The sequence below is a fragment of the Lynx canadensis genome, chromosome A1 (genome assembly GCF_007474595.2).
Source record: "Lynx canadensis isolate LIC74 chromosome A1, mLynCan4.pri.v2, whole genome shotgun sequence".
In the NCBI taxonomy this organism is placed as follows: Eukaryota; Metazoa; Chordata; class Mammalia; order Carnivora; family Felidae; genus Lynx; species Lynx canadensis.
Genome location: NC_044303.2, coordinates 145,540,689 through 145,556,447, shown reverse-complemented (window position 1 = coordinate 145,556,447; position 15,759 = coordinate 145,540,689). Strand labels below are relative to the sequence as shown.

Here is a 15,759-nt window from a genome sequence, read left to right as displayed (position 1 = left end):
CCTGAGATGAGATCATGACCTGAGCTGAAATCTGACACTCAACTGACTGAGCCACCTAGATGCCCCCAACACTATCACTTTTGATCCACACTACTATTGTGTGTGGTAAGCATGTCAGATTTATCTCTATTTTAATAAAGGAGAAGTTGAGACTGAAGACTTCAAACGACTTGCACAAAGTTACTTTGCTGTGAAGTCATTGTCAGGACTAGGACAAATCTTCTGATTTCTAGGCCAATGTTCTTAATTCTTTAGCTGTGTTTCCATACTCTTTTCCTGAAAGAACTGAAGGAGGTGACAGTATGAAATCAGGCCATCTTAAAGTGGCTCCATTACTAATGTTTCTATTTAATGTGGCACAAGAAATGGTTTTTTAATGTTTATTTTGAGAGAGACAATGAGAGGGAGAAAGAGGGCACATGTGCAAATGGGGGAAGGGCAGAGAAAGGGAGAGAGAGAATCCCAAGCAGGTCCCTGCTGTCAGCACAGAGCCTGACATGGGGCTCAAGCTCATGAACTGTGAGATCATGAACTCCTGAAATGAAGAGTCGGACGTTTAACTGACTGAGCCACCCAGGTGTCCCAAGAAATGTTTTATTAAAAAAGAAAAGTGCTATTCCTTTTGACAAAACTTTGAAAATCATTGCTGTGTATCATTGTTGCTGCTGCTTTTGTTTTGGCATGGAGGCTCTAAGTCTAATTAATCAATGTTAACTCTACAAAATAATAAAAAAAAGTCTGTGATTCCTGATATACTTGGTGCATTTAAATCATCTATCTTGTCATGTCACACTCCTCATTACATTTAGATTGAACTCAAACTTTTTATTGTGGCCTGTAGGATCATGAATGATCTGATTCTTGCCTAAGTCTCTCTCCTATAAGACAGAGTGAAATTAATTAATAATTAGTAGACTCCAAACTCCAAGAATGCAGAGACTATGTTTATCTCATTTACTCTTGAGTCCTTAGTCACTTTGCACATAGTTGGTCCTTGGTAAGTATGTATGTATGTATTTATTTATTATTTTTAAAGTTTATTTATTTTGAGAGAGATAGAGCATGAGTGGGGAAGGGCCAGAGAGAGAGGGAGACAGAGAATCCCAAGCAGGCTCTTCACACTTGGCACACGGAGCTTGACATAGGACTAGAACTCATGAAACCTTGGGACCATGACCTGAGCAGAAATCAGGAGTCGGATGCTTAACTGACTGAGCCACCTAGATGCCCCTCTGTTTATTTTTACATGTCTTGTTATCCCAGCATAATTAGTATAGTTTTTCTCCTCAGCTTTATGGAGATATAATTGACATATAATATTATGAAAGTTTAAAGTGTACAACATGCTGATTTTATATACTCATATATTGCAAAATGATTACCACCATAGTGTTAGCTAATACCTGTATCACTTCATATAATTACCATTTTGTGAGAACATTTAAGATCTTCTCTCTAGTAACTTTCAAGTGTGTAATACAGTATTATTAACTATAATTACTGTGTTGTACATCAAGTTTCTATAACTTACTCATGTTTTTAAATTTAAATGAAGTTAGTTAACATACAGTATAGTATTGGTATCAGTAGAACCCAGTGATTCATAACTTCCATATAACACCCAGTGCTCATCTCAACAAGTGCACTCCTTAATGCCCATCACCCATTTAGCCCATACCCCCACCCACCTCCCTCCCAGCAACCCTTAGTTTATTCTCTGTGTTTAATAGTCTTTTATGGTTTGCCTCCCTCTCTTGTTTTTATCTTTTTTTTTTCCCTTCCCTTCACTTATGTTCATCTGTTGTGTTTCTTAAATTCCACCTATGAGTGAAATCATGTATTTATCTTTCTCTGACTTCACTTAGCATAATACACTCTACTTCCATCCATGTTGTTGCAAATAGCAAGATTTCATTCTTTTTGATTGCCAAGTAATATTCCATTGCCAAGTAACATTCCATATATGTATATATATATATATATATATATATATATACACACACACACACAATGCAATATATATATACATATACATATACACGTGTGTACATATATACGTATGTACATATATACATATATATACACAACGGAATATATATATATATATATATATACACACACACACACCACATCTTCTTTAACCATTGATCTGTTGATGGACATTTGGGCTCTTTCCATAATTTGGCTATTGTTGATAGCACTGCTATAACATGTGCCGCTTTAAATCAGCCCTTTGTATCCTTTGGATAAATACCTAGTAGTGCAATTTCTGGATCGTGGAGTAGTTCTATTTTTAATTTTTTGAGGGACCGGCATACTGTTTTCCAAAGTGGCTGTACCAGTCTTCATTCCCACCAACAGTGCAAAAGTGTTCTCCATTCTCTGCATCCTTACCAACATCTCTTATGTCCTGAGTTGTTCATTTTAGCCCTTTTAACAGGTGTAAGGTGGTATCTCATTGTGATTTTGATTTGTATTTCTCTGATGATGAGTGTTGAGCATTTTTTCATGTGTCTCTTAGCCATTTGGATGTCTTCTTTGGAAAAGTGTCTATTCATGTCTTCTGCCCATTTCTTCACTGGATTATTTATTTTTTGGGTGTTGAGTTTGAGAAGTTCTTCATAGATTTTGGATCCCAACCCTTTTTCTAATATGCCATTTGCAAATATCTTCTCCCATTCCATCAGTTGCCTTTTAGTTTTACTGATTGTTTCCTTCACTGTGCAGAAGCTTTTTATTTTGATGAGGTCCCAGTAGTTCATTTTTGCTTTTGTTTCCCTTGCCTCTGGAGATACGTCTAGTAAGAAGTTGCTGTGGCTGAGGTCAAAGAGATTGCTGCCTGTTTTCTCCTGTGGGATTTAGATGATTTCTTGTCTGACATTTAGGTCTTTCATCCGTTTTGAATTTATTTCTGTGTATGGTGGTAAGAAAGTGTTCAGTTTCATTCTTCTGCATGTTGCTGTCCAGTTCTCCCAGCATCATTTGCTGAAGAGACCGTCTTTTTTCTATTGGATATTCTTTCCTGCTTAGTGGAAGATTGGTTTGCTATATAGGTTCTGGGTCCATTTCTGGGTTCTGTATTCTGTTCCATTGATCTATGTGTCTATTTTTGTACCAGACCATGCTGTTTTGATGATTATAGCTTTGTAATACAGCTTGAAGTCCAGAATTGTGATGCCTCCAGCTTGGTTTTCTTTTCAACATTACTTTGGATATTTGATGTCTTTTGTGGTTCCATATAAGTTTTAGATGGTTTATTCTGGCTCTGTGAAGAATGCTGGTGCTATTTTGATTGGGATTGCATTGAATGTACAGATTACTTTGGGTAGTATAGACATTTTAACAATATTTAATTTTCTAGTTCATGAGTGTGGAATGTTTCTCCATTTTCTTTGTGTTTTCTGTAGTTTCTTAATTTTTTTTTTAATGTTTATTTATTTTTGAGAGAGAGAGAGAGAGACAGACAGTGCGAGTGGGGAGGGGCAGAGAGAGAGGGGGAGACACAGAATCTGAAGCAGGCTCCGGGCTCTGAGCTGTCAGCACAGAGCCCAAGATGGGGCTCAAACTCATGAACCATGAGATCATGACTTGAGCCGAAGTCAGATGCTTAACCGATTGAGCCATCCAGGTGCCCCTCTTCAATTTCTTTTATAAGCTTTCTATAGTTTTCAGTTTTCAGATCTTTTACCTCTTTGGTTAGGTTTATTACTAGTTATCTTAGGGTTTTTGGTGCAGTTGTAAATGGGATCAGTTCCTTGATTTCTCTTTCTGCTGCTTAATTATTGGTATATAGAAATGCAACCAATTTCTGTATGTTGATTTTATATCCTATGACTTTACTAAATTCATGTATTAGTTTTAGCAGATTTTTGGTGGAGTCTTTTGGGACTTACGTGTCATCGAGTGTTGTGTCATCTGCAAAGAGTGAAAGTTTGACTTCTTCCTTGCCAAATTATATGTCTTTTATTTCTTTTTGTTGTCTGATTGCTGAGGCTAGGACTTCCAGTACTATTTTGAACAACAGTGTTTAGAGTGGACATGCCTGTCGTGTTCCTGACCTTAGGGCCAAAGCTCTCATTTTTCCCCATTGAGGATGATATTAGCTATGGGTCTTTCATACCTGGACTTTATGATGTTGATATATGTTCTTTCTGTTCCCACTATCTTGAGGGTTTTTATCAAGAAAGGATGCCGTACTTTGTCAAATGCTTTTTCTGCATCTGTTGAGAGGATTATATGGTTCTTATCCTTTCTTTTATTAATGTGATGTATCACGTTGATTGGTTTTTGGATATTGAACCAACTCTGCAGCCCAGGAATAAATCCCACTTGGTCCTGGTGAATAATTCTTTTAACATACTATGGGATTCAATTTGCTAGTATCTTGTTGAGAAATTTTGCATCCAGTTTCATCAGTGATATTGGCCTGTAATTCTCCTTTTTAGTGGGATCTTTGGTTTTGGAATCAGGGTGATGCTGACTTCATAGAATGAGCTTAGAAGCTTTCCTTCCATTTCTATTTTTGCAACAGTTTGAGAAGAATAGGTATTAACTCTTCTTTAAATCAATGGTAGAATGCCTCTGGGAAGCCATCTGGTCCAGGACTCTTATCTGTTTGGAGATTTTTGATAACTGATTCAATTTCTTTGCTGGTTATAGGTCTGTTCAAAATTTCTATTTCTTCCTGTTTCAGTTTTGGTAGTGTGTGAGTTTCTAGGAATTTGTCCATTTATTTCTGATTGCCCAGTTTGTTGGCATATAATTTTTCATAGTATTGTTTTATGATTGTATTTCTGTGGTGTTGGTTGTAATGTCTCTCTTCTTCATTCATGACTGTCTATTTGGGTCCTTTCTCTTTTCTTTTTGAGAAGTCTGGCTAGGGGGTTATCAATTTTGTTTATTCTTTTGAAGAGCCAGCATTTAGTTTCATTGATCTGTTCTACTGTTTTTGTTGTTGTTTCCATGTCATTTATTTCTGCTCTAATCTTTGTTTTATTCTCTTCTGCTCGTGTTAGCTTTACTTGCTGTTCTTTTTCTAGTTCCTTTAGGTGTAAGGTTAGGTTTTGTATGTGGGACCTTTCTTGCTTCTTGAGATGGGCCTCAACTGCAATGCATTTTCCTCTTAGGACTGCCTTTGCTGCATCCCAAAGGGTTTGGACTGTTGTGTTTTCATTTTCATTTGCTTCCATGTTTTGTTTTGTTTTAATTTCTTCTTTAATTTCTTGGTTAACCCATTCATTCTTTAGTAGGATGTTCTTTAACATCCATGTATTTGAGGGCTTTCCAAATTTTTTCTTGTGATTGATTTTAAGTTTCATAGCATTGTGATCTGAAAATATGCATGGTAGGATCTGTCTTTTTGTACTTGTTGAAGGCTAATTTGTCACCCAGTATGTGATCTGTTCTGGAGACTGTTCCATGTGCACTCGAAAAGAATGTATATTCTGCTTTAGGATGAAATGTTCTGAATGTATGTTTTAAGTCCACTTGATTCAGTGTGTCTTTCAAAGCCATTGTTTCCTTGTGGAAATTCTGCTTAGATGATCTGTTGTTGTAAGTGGGGTATTAATGTCCCCTACTGTTATGGCATTACTATCAGTGAGTTTGTTTCTTTCTTTTCTTTTCTTTTCTTTTCTTTTCTTTTCTTTTCTTTTCTTTTCTTTTCTTTCTTTCTTTCTTTCTTTCTTTCTTTCTTTCTTTCTTTCTTTCTTTCTGTTTATTTTTGAGAGAGACAGAGACAGAGAGAGACAGAGGGTGAGCAGGGGAGGGCAGGGATAGGGAGATAGAGAATCTCAAGTAGGCTGCAGGCTCTGAGCTGTCTGCACAGAACCCAACATGGGGCTCAAGCTCACAAACCATGAGATCATGACCTAACCTGAAGTTGGACATTTAACCAACTGAGCTACCCAGCTGCCCCTCAGTGAGTTTCTTTATGTTTGTTTTTAATTCTTTTATATATTTGGGTGTTTCCAATTTGGAGGCATAAATATTTACAATTGTTAGCTCTTCTTGATGGGTAGGCCCCTTAATTATGATGTATGCCCTTCTTCCTCTCTTATTAGAGTCTGTTTTAAAATCTAGTCTGTATGATATGAGTATGGCTATTTCAGCTTTCTTTTGACATCCATTAGCATGATAGATCGTTCTCCCTCCCCTCATTTTCAATCTGCAGGTGTCTTTAGATATAAAATGAGGCTCTTGTAGGCAGCGTATAGATGAATTTTGTGGGTTTTGTTTGTTTTTTTTTCTTTTTAAATTTTATTTTTTTAGTTTACATCCAAATTAGTTAGCATATAGTGCAACAATGATTTCAGGAGTAGATTTCTTAATGCCCCTTACCCATTTAGCCCATACCCCCTCCCATAACCCCTCCAGTAACCCTCTGTTTGTTCTCCATATTTAAGAATCTCTTATGTTTTGTCCCCTTCCCTGTTTTTATGTTATTTTTGCTCCCCTTCCCTTATGATCATCTGTTCTGTGTCTTAAAGTCCTTATATGAGTGAAGTCATATGATATTTGTCTTTCTCTAATTTCACATAGCGTAATACCCTCTAGTTCCATCCATGTAGTTGCAAATGGCAAGATGTCATTCCTTTTGATTGCTGAGTAATACTCCATTGTGTGTGTGTGTGTGTGTGTGTGTGTACACACCACATCTTTATCCATGATGAATTTTGTTTTTTAATCCATTCTGATACCCTGTGTCTTTTGATTAGAGCATTTGGTCCATTTACATTCAGAAATATTGTTGAAAGATGAGCCCCTGCTTCAACTGAAAGTGGCCATTGACCTTTCAAGCTTTTGAGAAGTGATGCAATAGAATAGTATTTCAAAGAAAAATGGTTATCGAAATTTGGGATCTGTTTTTCCCTCCCTCTGGCGCTAGCCCTGCGGGGGAAATCGCCAAGAGGAGAGCTCTTGGGACTCCAGGCACAGAGGTTGGCTGTCCAGCACCACCCGAGTGCATAGGTAAGGGCACCCCTTCAGCAGTCAGAGCAGGCAAACTGTGCGTGACCGCGCCTGCGGGGGACTTTGCCATCCGTCCACCTTTGATCTGGGGAGGAAAAACCAGAAGCTCCGCATCCTCTCCCCCTCCACCAATTCGGATATCCCCCAGAGACTCGTTTTGGGGTTGTCACTGATTTCCAAGAAGGACGCGTGCCCCTCTCTGGTCCCGGCATGGGCAGCTACTTGTTTTTGCTGCCCTGACTCCTTTCCCATGACCCTACGGTGCCTCGAGTCCTCCGGGAATGGAGTGGAAGGGACGCAGAGCCAGTGTGGGACCTCAGGGTCCGCGGAAGAGCCGTCCCTGGAGGCGGCATGTCTGGCGAAGGCTCTATAGGAACTCAGTCAAACAGGTTGGTACTGGGGAAGTATGACTGTTAATGAAGCCAAGGAGAAATTTTAAAAGGCACCAGAAAGAACTTTCTTGATTAGAGATAGCTCTCATTCAGACCACCTACTAAAAATATCTGTTAAAAGATCAGCTGGACCAACTAATCTGCGAATCGAATACCAAGATGGGAAATTCAGGTTGGACTGTATATCATATGTCTCAAGTCCAAGTTTAAACAGTTTGACACTGTGGTTAATCTGATCGACTACTATGTTCAGATGTGCAAGGATAAGCGGACAGGCCCAGAAGCGCCCTCGAACGACACCGTTCACTTTTATCTGACCAAATCGCTCTACACATCAGCCCTGCCTCTGCAGCATCTCTGTAGACTCTCCGTTATGGAGATGCACCAGTATCATCTGGGGACTGCCTTTACCAACAAGACTAAAAGATTACTTGGAAGAATATAAATTCCAGGTATAAGTGTTTCTCTTTTTCTAAACATGCCTCCTATAAAGTATCTCCGAATGCAGCTATGTTAAAAAAATAAATAAAATAAAAAATAAAAGAACCAAAACTTGAGTCACTACTCTGGATAACTATTCGGAATTCTAAAAACAGCTGAAGTCCATCTAATTTAAATGTGTGAGGAGGTAGCTAGGTATTTAAAGTTTCCCCAAATGTTTTCACCTGAGTGATGCTTCCCTTCCTAAGGCTGACCAAGACCAGCAGATCCTTTTAAGTTGAAAGCAAAATGCCGTGAGTGGAGGCTGAAGGAACATTTTATCAGAATGCCTTGCCTTCCCCAGGTTTCTGTTTGTTAGGTGGAAGGCCCAGGCCCTGGTAGTAGAGAGAGAACTCCACGCAGGACCACTGAAGAAATAGAAGCAACAAACTGATGCAGGCTTAGCTTTAATTTCACATGCCTGGTGATCAGAGTCTACTTGAGGACATTTTCTGTTTTTGCATTCTGGATGTACCTAGGTGTTTCGTTAAACAGATACTGCTTGTGAGTATTTATCCTTCTTTTTATGCAATTAACCAAATCAGCCAAAAAAGTGACCAGGAAATCCTGAATTTGACTTTTTACTACATATATGAACTCTCTCATGAGTACCTTAGTAATCCATTTTAAGGGAGCCTTATTTCAGAAATATTTCAAACTGGTGCAAATGGAAAAGGCTTTGTTTTTCCCTTTAAGGCTAAAGACAAGAAGGTTGTGCTCTACAGATGCAACTCAATCCCTGTTAATAAAACCATGTAGATACAGGCATTTTATCCTTTGAAGTATCTGTATCCCAACCTGTTGCCATTGACTTTTGGGAAATGGCTTTAGAAATTTCCAAGTTGTCCTTGAATTGTGTGACCAGGTAGAATACTTCGACTTAATTTTCTTCCAGAGATAGGGGGATACCTGCCTGTTTTTCAAAGTGTTTATTTACTGCTGTTACTATTTGATTAGAATGTATTAAATAAAAATACTTGGCTTAAAAAAAAAAAGAAATATTGTTGAAAGATGAATTTACCATTCTTACCTGTAGAGCTGTTGTTTCTGGTAATGTTCTCTAATTCTTTGTAGTTTTTGTTGCTTTGGTCTTCTTTTTATTTTTCTCCACTCACAGAGTCCCCCTTAAAATTTCTTGCAGGGCTGGATTAATGGTCATGGACTCCTTTAGCTTTTGTTTGTCTGGGAAACTCCATCTATTCTGAATGACAGGCTTGTTGAATAAAGAATTCTTGACTGCATATTTTTTCCCATTCAGCACATTGAATATTTTCTACCACTTCCTTCTGGCCTGCCAAGTTTCAGTGGACGGGTCTACTGCTAACCTTATATGTCTATTCTTGTAGGTTAAGGGCCTTTTGTCCCTGGCTGTTTTCTGAATTCTTTCTTTGTATTTTGCAGGTTTCATTATGATATGTCATGGTGCTGACTTGTTTTTGTTGATTTTGAGGGGAGTTCTCTGTGCCTCTGGGACTTGGATGTCTGTTTCCTTCCCCAGATTAGGGAAGTTGTCAGCTATAATTTGTTCAAATAAACTTTCTGTCCCTTTTTCCCACTCTTCTTCTGGGACTTCTATGATATGGATATTGTTTTGTTTATGGAATCACTAAGTTCTCTAAGTCTCCCCCTTGTGATCTAATAATTTCGTTCCCCTCTTCTTTTCAGCTTCATTATTTTCCATAATGTTATCTTCCGTATCACTTTTCTTTCCTCTGCTTCTTCAACCCTTGTTGTGACTGTATCCAGTCAGTATTGCCTCTCAGTTGTAGCATTTTTTTATTTCAGCCTGACTAGTTTTTAGGTCTTTGATCTCTGTAGCAAGGGTTGTCTGATGTCTTCTGTGCTTTTTTCAAGCCCAGCTATTAGTCATATTACTGTTGTTCTAAATTCTTGTTCATATATTTTGCTTATATCTGTGTTGAGTAGGTCCCTGGCTGTGATTTCTTCTTGACCTTTCTTTTGGATTGAATTCCTCTGTCTGGTCCTTTTGGTTAAGTTTCTGTCTTTTACATGTTTTAAAATCTTGTTATGTTCCCTGCACCTGAGTGTACTTCTGAGAGTCATACACTGTCTGGGGCCTGGCCCTTCAGGAAGTGTTTCTGGTATATGCTGTGTGCACTCTGCTGTTGTGTTTTCACTGCTCTTTCCCACCAGTCAGTCTACTGCAGAGCTCATCCTTGATTGCAGTGGGGACTGTTTGGACCTTTAACTAGGTGTGCTTTGATTCGTTTTTTTGAAGTAAGCCTGGAAAAAGGGGGGAAAGAACCCAAAAAAAGAGAACAGGAAAGGGAACAACAATAAGAAAAACCAAACAGAGAATCAAGAACTTATGGTTTTTCCAAAGAAAAGGGGAAGAAAGAAAGAGAAAGAAAAGAATAAAAAGGCCTGATCCAAAAAGAGAGAGAGAGAGAGAGAGAGTGAGAGAGAAAAGGAAATGAAAAAAACAAACAAGAAACTATGAGCCTGATTCCAAAAGAAAAAAGTAAGAAGAAAGAAAAAATAGGAAAAAAAAAAGAATTAACCCTTGTCCTATTTTCACCAGAACTACAGGTATCATTTTGAAGCACTCGATTTTCAGTACACTTGGTGCATGGGGGGTGCTGGCTGTGCTAGTCCTCTAGAGGAGACACCTGCTGTGTTGGCTCAGAGTAAGTCTTGTCCCAGTAAATAAGCAGTTGCCAGGCACATGGTGGGGGAGGGTGGGGTGATGGGGGAGGTGGAGGGTGTGTGGTTTGGTGTATGTAGGTCCCACTTCCATTGGGGGCCATTGTGTTGCTCTCTGAAGTTATACTGTATTTGTCTTGGGGGAAAATGGTGCCACCCCAATCTCTCATCCCTGGACAGGTGATCTCACAGCTCTCACTGTTCTAGCAGCCATCACAGAATGGCAAAGACAGCTTGCCCAGTGCCACAACTCTCCTGCTTTTTTCTTTGGCACGCGGCTGGGATTCAAAACCTGATGTCTTAAAGGACCTGCCCCTGCATAGATCTGCCCCCCTCCACTGTAGTAGAATCTCTCCACGCTGTCTGAAGCCCCCTGAACCTGAAAAACAGTCCCATGCCTGTATAGTTTGCAGAATCAATAGTGTAGCACCGCTAAAGGCAGCAAAGTTAAATTCCTTCTGGGTGTGCCTCTGTCCCCTATTGATGAAAGGCCTTTGGTGCCTGCAGGGTCTTTTATTAGGGAGGCAATATACCCTTTTCTAAAAGTACTCCAGGAAGGGGGAAGCCTCTCTCTGATTGTACCCCAGGGACCAGGCACCGCAGCTCCCCTCCAGAGAAAGTTGCTCACTTCTAAAACCTCAGAGTTTGTGCTCCAAAAGCTCTTTGCAACACAAAGACCCCTGTGGCACTCAACCTCCTGTTCCCAATTCCATGGTCACTAGAGATTTCCTCTTGTGTGAACTGGATGCCACACTTTCTCAACCTCTGCTTTCTCTCCCTTTTGTTTCTCCATGAAAAGAGTTCCCTCCTGTCTGTGGCCCCACCGTTTTCCTTTCCCCCAACTCACATCCACACACTGTACACCTGCCATGCTGTCTCCCTCCAAAAGTGGAGATCCTTTCTCCATTCCACAGATCGATTTCCTGGGTATTCCAAGTGATCTGACCTCAATATAGCTGTGTTTGAGTGATGAGGAAAGCCCAGTCCCCCACGTCCCCCACTTCTCTGCCATCTTAACCCCTCCTAACATTTTCATCTTACAATTGGAAATTTGTAACTTTCGAGCACCTTCACCCATTTAGTCCAACCTCCACCTTTGGCAACTGCCAATCTGTTATCTGTGCCTATGAGTTTGTTTTTGTTTTTATTTTTGTTTTGATTCTACATGTGAGATCATACAACATTTGTTTTTCTCTGTCCTCCTTCACTTAGCATGATGTCTACAGTGTCTGTTCATGTTGTTGTAAACTGTGGAATGTCCTTTCTCATGGCTGAATAATATTCCATTGTATATAGATCTTTATCCATTTATCTATTGACAGACACTTAGGTTGTTTCAGTATCTTGGTGATTGTGGTTAGTGCTGCATGAATATGGGAGTGCAGATGATCTCTTAAAGATCCTGTTTTGGGGGCACCTCACTGGCTCAGTTGATAGAGCATGTGATTCTTGATTTTGGGATTATAAATTTGAGCTCCATGTTGGGTGTAGAGAATATTTAACAGTAAAATCTTAAAAAAGGGGGGGTGCCTGGGTGGTTCTGTCAATTAAGCGTCTGACTTTGGCTCAGGTCAAGATCTTGCCATTCATGAATTTGAGCCTGCATCAGGCTCACTGCTGTCAGTCAGTACAGAGCCCGCTGAGGATCCTCTGTCTCCCTCAATCTCTGCACCCCGCCCCCCTCCCGTGCTAATGCGTGCTTTCTCCCTCTCTCAAAAATAAACACACATTTTTAAAAAGATTTAAAAAAATAAAAAATAAAGATCCTCTTTTTATTTTCTTCGGGTATATGTTCAGAAGTGGGATTGCTGGATCATATGATAGTTGTATTTTTAATTTTTTTAGGGTATACATTTATTAAAAGGGTCAAAATTCAATCTGTTTTTAAATTTTTTTGAAAACCTCCATTCTGTTTTTTTTTTTTTTTTTTTTTTTTTAGTACCTGCGTGAATTTATATTTCCACCAATAGTACATCCTCACCAACACATTTTATCTCTTGTCTTTTTGATAACTATTTTAACAGGTGTGTGGTGATATCTCATTGTAGTTTTGATTTGTATTTCTTTGAGGTTTAGGATTCCTTTTCATATATCCCTTGATCATTTGTATATCTTCTTGGGAGAAATGTCTGTTTCAGTCCTTTCCCCATTTTTCAATTGGTTTACTTGGGGGTTTTTTTGCTATTGAATTTTAGGATTTTCTTACATATTTTAGTAGTTAATCCCTTATCAGGGATATGACTGGCAAATATTTTCTACCATTTTGTAGGTTGTCTTTTCACTCTGTTGATTGTTTCCTTTACTCTGCAGAAGTTTTTTTTAGCTTGATGTAGTCCCACTTGCTTGTTTTTGCTTTTGTTGCCTTTGCTTTTAGTGTCATATCCAAAAAAGTTACTTCCAAGACCTCTGTCAAGGAGCTTACCCACTGTGTTTTCTTTTAGGAGTTTTATGATTTCAGGTCTTAAATTCAAGTCTTTAATGCATTTTGAGTTGATTTTTTTGTGTATGGTGTAAGATAAGGGTCCAGTTTCATTCCTTTACATGTGGCTATCTAGATTTCCCAGCAACATTGATTGAAGAGACTATCCTTTTCCCTTCTATATCTTGGTTTCTTGGTTGTAAATTAATTGCCCATATGTACATGACTTTATTTCTAGTGTCTCTAGTCTCTTCCATTGATATATATGTTTTTATTCCCATACCATACTATTTTGATTACTATAGTTTTATAATATAATTTGAAATCAGCAAGCATGATGCTTTCTTTCCTAGGATTCCTTGGTTATTCAGGGTCTTTTGTGGTTCCATACAAATTTTAGGATTATTTTTTTCTATTTTTGTGAAAAATATCATTTGAGTTTTGATAGGGATTGCATAAAATCTTAAATTTTTTTTAACGTTGATTCATTTTTGATAGAGAGGGACAGAGTATGAGCAGGGTAGGGGCAGAGAGAGAGGGAGACACAGAATCCGAAGCAGGCTCCAGGCTCTGAGCTGTCAGCACAGAGCCCAACGTGGGGCTAGAACTCACAAACTGTGAGATCATGACCTCAGCTGAAGTTGGATGCTTAACCAACTGAGCCACCCAGGCACCCCTGGATTGGATAAAATCTTAGATCACTTTGGGTAGTTTGGACAGTTTAGCAATATTGATTCATCCATTCCATGGACATGGAATATCTTTGCATTTATTTGTGACCAGTTTTTTGAGTGATGTGTGATAGTTTTCATTGTAGAGATCTTTCACCTTCTTGGTTAAATTTAGTCATATGTATTTTATTCTTTTTGATGGTATTCTATTATTATTACTTTTATTTATTTTTAAGATTTTAAGTAATTTCTACACCCAATGTGGGGCTGGAACTTACAGCCCTGGTATCAAAAGTCACATTCTCTGCTACCTGAGCCAGCCAGTCACCCCTAAGTGGGATTACTTTTAAAAGTTTCTCTAACAGTTCATCGTTAGTGTATAGAAATTATTTTTATACATTGATTTTGTATCCTGTACCTCTACTGAATTGATAAATGTTGGATGAATGAATGTTAAATGAATGAGTTTCTAAGTGGTGGTTTATTTACATTCACTGTCCTCTAATAAAAATCTCAAAGTATACATATTTGATGAATTTATTTTGTTTTAGTGCACAATAGCAGTTGGAGTTAATTTGTAGCCATTATTTAAAGAAGGTTGTACCAGATTTTTTCGTGTGATTTCTTTAATAATCCACAACAATTTTGTGAAGTTAGTATATCCCCTGTTTACAGGTGATGAAACAGTGTTGACACTTACCCAAAGCCACTTAGCTAGTAAGTGGCAGAACTGAGATTTGAACCTACATCTATCTATAACTAAAGTCAACACTACTCAACTTTGCTGCTTCCTAAATTAATGATTAAGTTGTCTGGAAAATTTGCTTCTGATGAACACTTTCTTTTCCCAATGATGCTGGATAAATGAGGTGTTACTGTAATAGGTGTTAATTGAATGGCGCAGAGAGTAAGTGCAAAAGATATTAAAGAAGGGAAAGGTGTTTGCGGAAGTCATCAGGGAAGCTTCTTGGAGTAATTGTGGGACTTTAGTCACTCAATTAGTGTTGTGAAAGTGTTCTCAGTGCCAGAGCTTTTAGGATATATGGGATATAAATACGTATAGAGGAGAGTAGAGGTATTCAGTTTGGAGAAAGTTCTTAGGGGCTTGGAAGTGTTGCGGGTATTTTGAAAGAAGTGAGGAGGACTAGTGTGGCTAGAAGAGAGGACTTATGTTGGAGAAAAGTAGGATATTGAAAAAGTGGGTGAGGATCATTGGGGATAGTATATAATCTATACAGAATTTAATTTGGGGGGAGATGCCAGTAACAGTGGCATTGTGGCATAAAGTTATATTTTAGGAGGGTCAATCTGTTAGTAGTGTGCAGGTTTTAAGTTAGAATAGTGCAGCATTGGATGCACAATGACTGAAGAGTGGCACTTCTGGTCCTGGGCTTGAATTGCACCTTTCCTACTTGCTATTTTATGAGCTTACAATGTTATTTCACTCACTGTCCTTCCGTTTGTCCTCTGTGAAATGGGAATTGAACCTTTTGCCTTTTGCTTTTGCCTTTTGGGTCCTAGGTATGGGGAAGAATTACTCCCTTCTCTCAGTTCAGATTTGTATTTGTTTAGTGTTTTCTTTTCTTTTTTTTTTCAATGTTTGTTTATTTTTGAAGGAGAGAGAGAGAGAGCACGAGCGAGCTTGGGCACATGCGCTAGCATGAAGGGGGAAGGGGCAGAAGAGAGCCTGAGACAGAATTAAAGCAGGCTCCAGGCTCTGAGCTGTCAGCACAGAGCCCATCAAGGAGCTCAAACTCACAAACCATGAGATCCTGACCAGAGCCAAAGTTGGTTGTCCAACCCACTGAGGCGCCCCTGGTGTTTTCTTTTTAAACCTCAGGTGAAACAAATTCAGTTAATCAGATTTCTCAGATAATGGCACAGTATTAGCTTTGGCAAGTACAGGGCTTTCTTTTGTTTTATTTTATTTAAAGTAGTTTGCATTTGGGTTGCCTGGCTGGCTTGATTGGTGGAGTGTGCAACTCTTGATCTCAGGGTTGTGAGTTCGAGCCCCGTGTTGGGTATAGAGATTACTTGAAAATAAAACATCTAAAAAATAAAAAATAAATTAAAAAATGTAATACCCCTACCCCCACTCCCCTTAGGAAAAAAAATTCTCGTATATCCACAATTTCTATTCTCATTCTTTGTCTCCGTAGACATC

General features: G+C 38.7%; 1 protein-coding gene and 1 pseudogene across 4 annotated transcripts in view; both read left to right on the top strand.

The window, feature by feature from the left end:
* Positions 1-15,759, top strand: part of SSBP2 (single stranded DNA binding protein 2) — a 316,776-nt gene that overhangs the window by 22,629 nt on the left and 278,388 nt on the right. The window lies entirely within an intron of this gene.
* Positions 6,764-8,693, top strand: LOC115520027 (annotated as a pseudogene).